The sequence below is a fragment of the Eptesicus fuscus genome, chromosome 11, assembly GCF_027574615.1.
Source record: "Eptesicus fuscus isolate TK198812 chromosome 11, DD_ASM_mEF_20220401, whole genome shotgun sequence".
NCBI lineage: Eukaryota > Metazoa > Chordata > Mammalia > Chiroptera > Vespertilionidae > Eptesicus > Eptesicus fuscus.
This window is the reverse complement of record NC_072483.1, coordinates 722884-730423: the sequence shown is the minus strand read 5'-3', so window position 1 is coordinate 730423 and position 7540 is coordinate 722884. Positions and strand designations below refer to the sequence as shown.

The 7540-nt window shown below is 45.0% G+C and overlaps 1 pseudogene; it reads right to left on the bottom strand.

Moving 5' to 3' along the window:
• Positions 1-2958: 2958 nt before the first annotated feature.
• On the bottom strand, positions 2959-4312 carry LOC129150731 (protein SET-like; annotated as a pseudogene).
• Between the last annotated feature and the right edge of the window lie 3228 nt (positions 4313-7540).

Genomic DNA, 7540 nt, shown 5'->3' with positions numbered 1-7540 from the left:
TAGATCCTCATCTTTTCTGGAGTTTATCTTTCCTCTGTAATCTACTGACTGCATATGGTTGATTTTCTAAGTTTCAGTTTCTTCCTTGGTAAAATAAATTGCAAATCTGACCATGTCTCATGTCCACTGCTGTTATTCTAGTCCAGAGATAGACAAACTAAGCCTGCAGTCCAGTTAAGAATACTGTACATTTTGAAGGTTGTTTCTTTTTTTAAAAAAAGCTACACTATGTGATGGAGAGCGTATGTACCCACGAACTTTCTGCCCTTACAGCAGGCGGCTGGCCCTGCTCTGGCTGGCCCTGCCTGGGAGCCGGCAGGACGGGATGTGAGGGGTGGGCACCTGTGGGAGCGGCTTTATTGTAGGCCGGTGGCCGCCGCTGCCCCAGGGAGGCCCGCACAGGCCGGCCAGTCCGACCGGGGTTCCGCCCCTGCCCCCTGGTCCCCTGCTCCCCTTGTCAGCCGTTTTCCCGCCCAGCTAACTCCGATCCATTTTCTACTCTGCCGCCAACCTGTTAAAATAAAAATCAGATCTTATTTCTCTCTTACTTAAAAACCTGAGCCCGGCCGGTGTGGCTCAATGGTTGGGTGTCGCCCCAAGCGGTCACTGGTACGCTCCGGGCCCAGAATGCGGTCTGAGAGGCTCTGCGGCGGCCCATGGACTGGATGTGTCCAATGAATGAAAGCCGGGCCTGCAGCTCTGAGGCCTGGGCCGCAGGGAGCTGAGCACTCACACCCGGGGGGGAGCGGGGGGAGGGTGTGCGGGGCTCCGGCAGAGGAGAGGCTCCGCAGTCCCAGAGGCGGCGCTGCTGGGTCCCGGACTGTGGGAGGCGCAGGGGGCCTCGCACTGACGTGTGCGCCACATGCATGCTGCCTGGAGTCATCACAGACGAAACCGCCTGTGATCCAAAAACCAGCCAACACACACACACACACACACACACACACACACACACACACACACACACACACACACAGGCTAATGCACAGCTGAGCTTCCAAGAAAGCAAGGAGATCTCCAGGGGCAAGAAAAGAATGGGGAGCTGAAAGCCGGACTGGTCAAGTTCCAAGTGACGCCCGCAGCCTTCGCTGGGTGGAGAGGGGTCTCAGGCCTGGCGGGCGAGGGGCCTTAGTTACCCTCCAAGTGGGACTCCAGTGCTGAGAGCGCAGAGCATGGGCACCGAGCCGCACAAAGCCCGGAGCCGGAAAGGAGAGCTCCCACACCCACACCCAGGAGGACGGAGCGGCTGGTCGTTACCCAAGGCTCAGAATAAACAGCAAGTCCTGCCCAGCCCAGTGGCTCGGTGGTTGAACATCGCCATGTGAACCAGGAGGTCACAGTCCGATTCCCGGACAGAGCACATGCCCAGGTTACAGATGGAGCGTCAGGAGGCAGCCAATCAGTGATTCTCTTTCATCATTGATGTTTCATCTCTCTCCCTCTTCCTTCGTTTCTGACATCAATAAAAATTATATGTTTTAAAAGTAGATGTTCAATACCTTAATCTATAAAGAAATTAAAAATAAAATACTAGGCACAGTGGAAAAAAATAGATGTTCAATTTTGTTGAATGCTTTTTCTGCATCTATTGATATGATCATGTGATTTTTGTCTTTCAATTTGATTATGTCATGTATCACATTTATTGATTTGTGAATATTGTGCCAGCCTTGCATCCCTGGAATAAATCCCAGGTCATGGTGTATGATCTTTTCAATATATTGCTGGATGCAATTTGCTAATAATTTGTTGAGGATTTTAACATCCATGTTCATCAGGGATATTGGCCTGTGATTCTCTTTCTTTGTAGTGTCTTTATCTGGGTTTGGAATTAGGTTAATGCTGGCCTCATAAAAAGAGCTCTGAAGTGTTCCTTCCTCTTGGATGTTTCTGAATAGTCTGAGGAGGATAGGTGTTAGTTCTTTGAATGTTTGGTAAAACTCCCCTGTGAAGCCGTCTGGACCAGGCCTTTGTTTGCTGGAAGTTTTTTGATGACTGCTTCAATTTCCTCAGTTGTTATTGGCCTATTCCGGTTTTCTGATTCTTCCTGATTCAGTTTTTGAAGATTGTATTTTTCTAGGAATTTGTCCATTTCTTCTAGGTTGTCCAGCTGGTTGCAATATAGTTATTCATAGTATTTTCTTTTCTTTGTGTGTGTGTACACATTTAGTTTTATTGTAACAAAGCAACTTGTACACTTTTAACGTTTAAAACTGAGCATCATCTTTTCTTTCCAGTGAAACAAAAAGAAAATTTAAAAATAAACAGGAACAAAATTACAATAGAGAAATGTCAATTCCAAATAAGATCCTACAGGTTCTGCTGATTCTCCCATCGAGTGCAGGGCTCAAGTCATCATTAGGAGAGAATTTTATTTTAAAGGTGCCATCTTAGACTGCAAGGATGTCCGTTAAACATCCCAATTAAACATGCAAAAGGAGAAGCCATGTTGTCAAAAATCCACTTAACCCACCCAAACATCTCAAACCCACCCCTTGCTCATCTCCTATAACCCCCGCCCCTTTTTTATTTTTTCCCCCTTTTTTTAAACAAGAGAAAGTAGACAGATACATGTTGGTAAATGCTAACTGTCCATATTCACATAGAGACACAGTGTAATCTCTGAGCCCAACATACAGAGAAAGGAGGGAAAAGCAAGAATTCTATGCACTACCACACAGGGGACTACCACCCTCCAGCTCCCAGCAGAGCTAAGGGAGCAGAAGGTTTTCCTTTTTTCCCACAGAGCACGGTGGTGGTGATTCCATTAAGTTTTTCTTGAGACAGGAAGGGATAAAAATGAATTTGGAACAGAAAGGGGCAAAGATTCTTTTCCCACTGTATTCTGCTCAAGGTACATCCCCCCCCCCCAATAAGGTGAGAACCATGGTGTAAAGGAGAGAAAAAGAGACCTCAAAAACAGGGCAGCTGAGCACAAGAGGGGGGGGGGGGAAAGGGAAAAAAAAAGACTGCAACTTGCTCCAGGGACTGGAGAAAATTAAAAAAGGTTGGAATCCATCAGTGTTCATTAGTCATCTTCTCCTTCATCTTCCTCTCCTTCTTCCCCCTCATCATCATCTTCATCTTCTTCACCTTCATCCTCACCCCGTCTTCATCAATATCTTCCAACCCTTCCTCTTCATCATCATCATCATCATCATCATCATATTCTTCTTCTCCTTCCCCTTCCTCATCATCCACGTCAGGAACCCAGTAGTACTGTAAAGGATTTGGCTAAATGTCATCTTCGATGACTTCTCCCAACTCATCTGCACCTGCGTCAGAATGGCCACTAAACCAGATCAAGCTCTCTGGTTCCTCATGGTCTCTTCCTGTGGGCCCTATTCTGTGTTTGACTTGAACGTTTTGTCAAATCCTTTCCAGATTTCCATTTGATTTCAGTGGACTTTGAAGACGGATCACCACTCTCATTCAGATGAAACTCTTTGGAGAGAACTTTATTTTGGAAGTAAGGATTTTCATCAAAATAAAAATCTATTCTGTAACCTGATTTAATATCTTCAAATTCTGTCACTTCAACTCTTGTCAAATAATGCAGCGTCTCTTCATCCTCTTCCCCAAGCAGTGCAGACACCTGTGGATGTGGGAAACGGTGCTCCCAGGACTGCATCTGGATGACCAAAGATAACACTGTTCGCACAACAGGGGGCTCTTGACAGTCATTACTTAGGCACCCTGGCGGCAGGCACCCTGGCGGCAGGCACCCTGGCGGCAGGCACCCTGGCGGCAGGCACCCTGGCGGCTGGGGCACAGCAGGACCTCTCTGTTGAGATAACCTATTCTTGATATCTACGGCCTAGCTACCCTCCCGCTGACAGCATTAGAGGAACTCCCTCACCCTCCCTGCCTATATCTGTCCCCGTGTACCTTGCAGTTAACGAGACTTGATCAGGAACCTGTCTGTCTCCGTCTCCTGGGCCTCTTGTCCTTTCATTCCCACCCCCCTCCAGGGCCCGCGTTGACTTAACCCATGGGTCGGGCCATGTGGATGGTTGACAAATGTTGTTACCCAAAAATTTGGGATTTTGGTGATCAGTTCTGACCTCTTCTGAAAAAATGGTTGGCGGAGTTTGTTATATTTCTGTTCTACTTTCAAAATCTCCTCACTGGTTTGTTCATTGAGTCGGTCTATTTCATTTTGTACTTCATCAATATGTTCAATCGCTTCTTTCTGTTCTTTTTCTCCCTTCGGCACGTCCGGAGGGGTCGGCTTCATCTCCGGCTTGGGGGCTGGAGCCACTGTCGGTTTCTTGGTCCGCGGTGGGAGCGAGGACTGGCCTTTGGGGGCCATGCTGCGAGGCAGGTCCGAGGGGCGGATGGCGGGGAGGTGGCCGGGCTCGAAGGCGCGCTGAGCACTCTTCATAGTATTTTCTTACAATCCTTTGTATTTCTGTTGTGTCAGTTGCTACTTCTCCACTTTCCTCTCTGATTTTATTTGTTGGGGTCTTCTCTCTGTTTTTTTTTCATGAGTCTGGCTAAGGGTTCATCAATCTTGTTTATCTTTTCAAAGAACCAACTCTTGGTTTCATTGATTTTTTTTTTTTTTTTGGTAGTCTCCATGTTATTTATTTCTGCTCTATTCTTTATTATTTCCTTCTTTCTACTTACACTGGGTTTTTCTTGCTGTTCTTCTTCTAATTATTTAAGTTGCAGGGTTAAATAGTTTATTATTATTTTTTCTTGTTCTTCAAAGTAGGCCTGTAGTGCTATGAACTTCCCTCTCAGGAATGCTTTTGCTGTGTCCCAGAGATTTCTGATTGTTGTGTGTTCATTTTAATTTGTTTCCAGGAAGTTTTGTATTTCTTGCTTGATCTTATTGATAACCCATTCATTGCTTAGTAACATGCTATTTAGCTTCCATGTATTTGAATGTTTTGAGTGTTTTACTGTAGTTGATTTCTAATTTCATTCCACTGTGATCTGAGAAGATGCTTGATATGATTTCAATCTTCTTGATCTTGAAGAGACTCTTGTGTCCTAACATGTGAATGACCCATGTGCACTAGAGAGGAATGTATATTCTACAGTTTTGAGGTGAAATGTTCTATAAATGTCAATTAAATCCATCCGGTCCAGTGTGTCATTTAGAGTCACTGTTTCCTTGTTAATTTTTTGTCTGGAAGATCTATCCATGAAATCAGTGGGGGTGACTGTATTGTTGTCAATCTCTCCCTTAAATTTATCTAGAAGTTATATATATATATATATATATATATATATATATATATATATATATATATATACTAGAGGCCCAGTGCCCAAAATTTGTGCAGGGTTGTGCAGTGGAGGGTCCCCTCAGCCCAGCCTGCATCCTCTCCAATCTGGGACTCCTCGGGGCATATCCGACTGTTGGTTTAGGCCGGATCCCGGGGATTGGGCCTAAACCATGAATCGGACATCCCTCCCACAATCCTGGACCACTGGCTCTTAATCACTCACCTGCCTGCCTGGTTGCCCCTAACTGCCCCCACCCCCCGCCGACCTGGTTGCCCCCAACCGCCCCCCATGCCGGCCTGGTTGCCCCTCACAGCCCCCCTGCTGGCCTGGTTGCTCCTAACTGCCCCCACCACCTGCCGACCTGGTTGCCCCCAACCGCCCCCCATGCCAGCCTGGTCGCTCCTCACAGCCCCCCTGATGGCCTGGTTGCCCCACGCATCCTGCTGTTCAGTCGTTTGGTCGCCCCTCACTAACCCTCCTGCCAGCCTGGTTGTGGGCAGCCATCTTGTGATGGCATTAGGGTTAATTTGCATATTATCCTTTTTATTGTATAGGCTATTTGTGTGCTCATATATTGGGTGCTTAGTTGTTTACCAGGGTTATATCCTCCTGTTGGATCGATCCCTTTAGTATTATGTACTGACCTTTGTTGTCTCTTGTGATGGCCTTCATTTTGAAGTCTATTTTGTCAGTATGAGTATTGCTACTCCAGCTTTTTCTTTCTTTTCTATTTGCATGAAAAAAAATTTTTAAATATATATTTTATTGATTTTTTACACAGAGGAAGGGAGAGGGATAGAGAGCCAGAAACATCGATGAGAGAGAAAGATCGATCAGCTGCCTCCTGCACACCTCCTCCCGGGGATGTGCCCGCAACCAAGGTACATGCCCTTGACCGGAACCGAACCTGGGACTTTTCAGTCCGCAGGCCGATGCTCTATCCACTGAGCCAAACCAGTTAGGGCTTGCATGAAAATGTTTTTCCATCCCTTCATTCTTATCCTGGGTGAATCTTTTGTTCTGAGGTGGATCTCTTGTAGACAGCATATAGTTGTGCCAAGTTTTTGTATCCATTCAGCCACCCTATGTCTTTTGATTGGAGCATTTCATCCATTTACTTTTAAGGTTATTATTCATAGGTACTGATTTATTGCCATTTTAATTCTATATGCCTATGTTTTTCCCCTCTATATATTTCTTATTATTACAGCAGGCCTTTTAGCATTTCTTGTAGTGCTGGTTCGGTGGTGATAAACTCCTTTAGCCCTTTTTTGTCTGGGAAGCTCTATTTCATCATCTATTTTGACTGATAGCCTTGCTGGGTATAGTAATCTTAGCTTCAGATTCTTGCTTTTCATTATCTTGAGTACTTCATGACATTTCCTTCTGGACTAGAGTTTCTGATGAGAAATTAACTGTCACACTTATGGGAGCTCCTTTTAAGGTAACTGCCTTTAAGATTCTCTGTTTGTCTTCCATTTTTGGCATTTTAATTATGATGTGTCTGGGCTTGTTTGGGTTCTTCTTGCTTGGGACTCTTTTTGCCTCCTGAACTTGTGTGACATTTTCCTTCACAGGTTAGGGAAGTTTTCTGCTATTATTTCTTCAAATACATTCTCTATCCCTTGCTCACTTTCTTCCCCTTCTGTCACACCTCTTATGCAAATGTTATGTTTCATGTTGTCCCACATCTCCCTTAAGCTGTCCTCCTGTGTTTTTTCTTTTGGTTCTCTGATTGTGTGATTTTTTTCTACCCTATCTTCTAATTCAGTAATCTGATCCTTGGCTTCCCCTAGTCTGCTGTGCTCTTAATTATTACTATGCCATTCTTTATGTTACTATATATTTTCTCATGCTGCTGAGAATTTTTGCCATTATTATTCTAAATTATATGTCTGATAAATTTCTTCTCTCCATTTCATTTAACTCTTCTTCTAGAGAATTCTCTTGTTCTTTCATTTGGGGGTGGTTTTCTGTCTCCCCATTTTGGCTGCCTGTCTGGGTTTGTTACTATGTATTAGGTAGATCTGCTATGCCTCTCAATCTCTAGTGCAGGACAGTGTCAAACGCTATTTATGACTAATTAGCTCAGATCAAGACTCAAAGTCTCCAGAGATCCACTTCTATCTGCTGACTGATTGGATTCAGCCTTGAGTTGCCTAAGACAATCGTCCACAGGTAGATGAGAGGTTTCCCAACTGGGTGGGGCAATTGCTTCTGCCTGGAGTCCAATTGTTGTTGTTTTTAAAATATATTTTCTTGATTTTTTTCACAGAGAGGAAGGGAGAGGGATAGAGAGCTA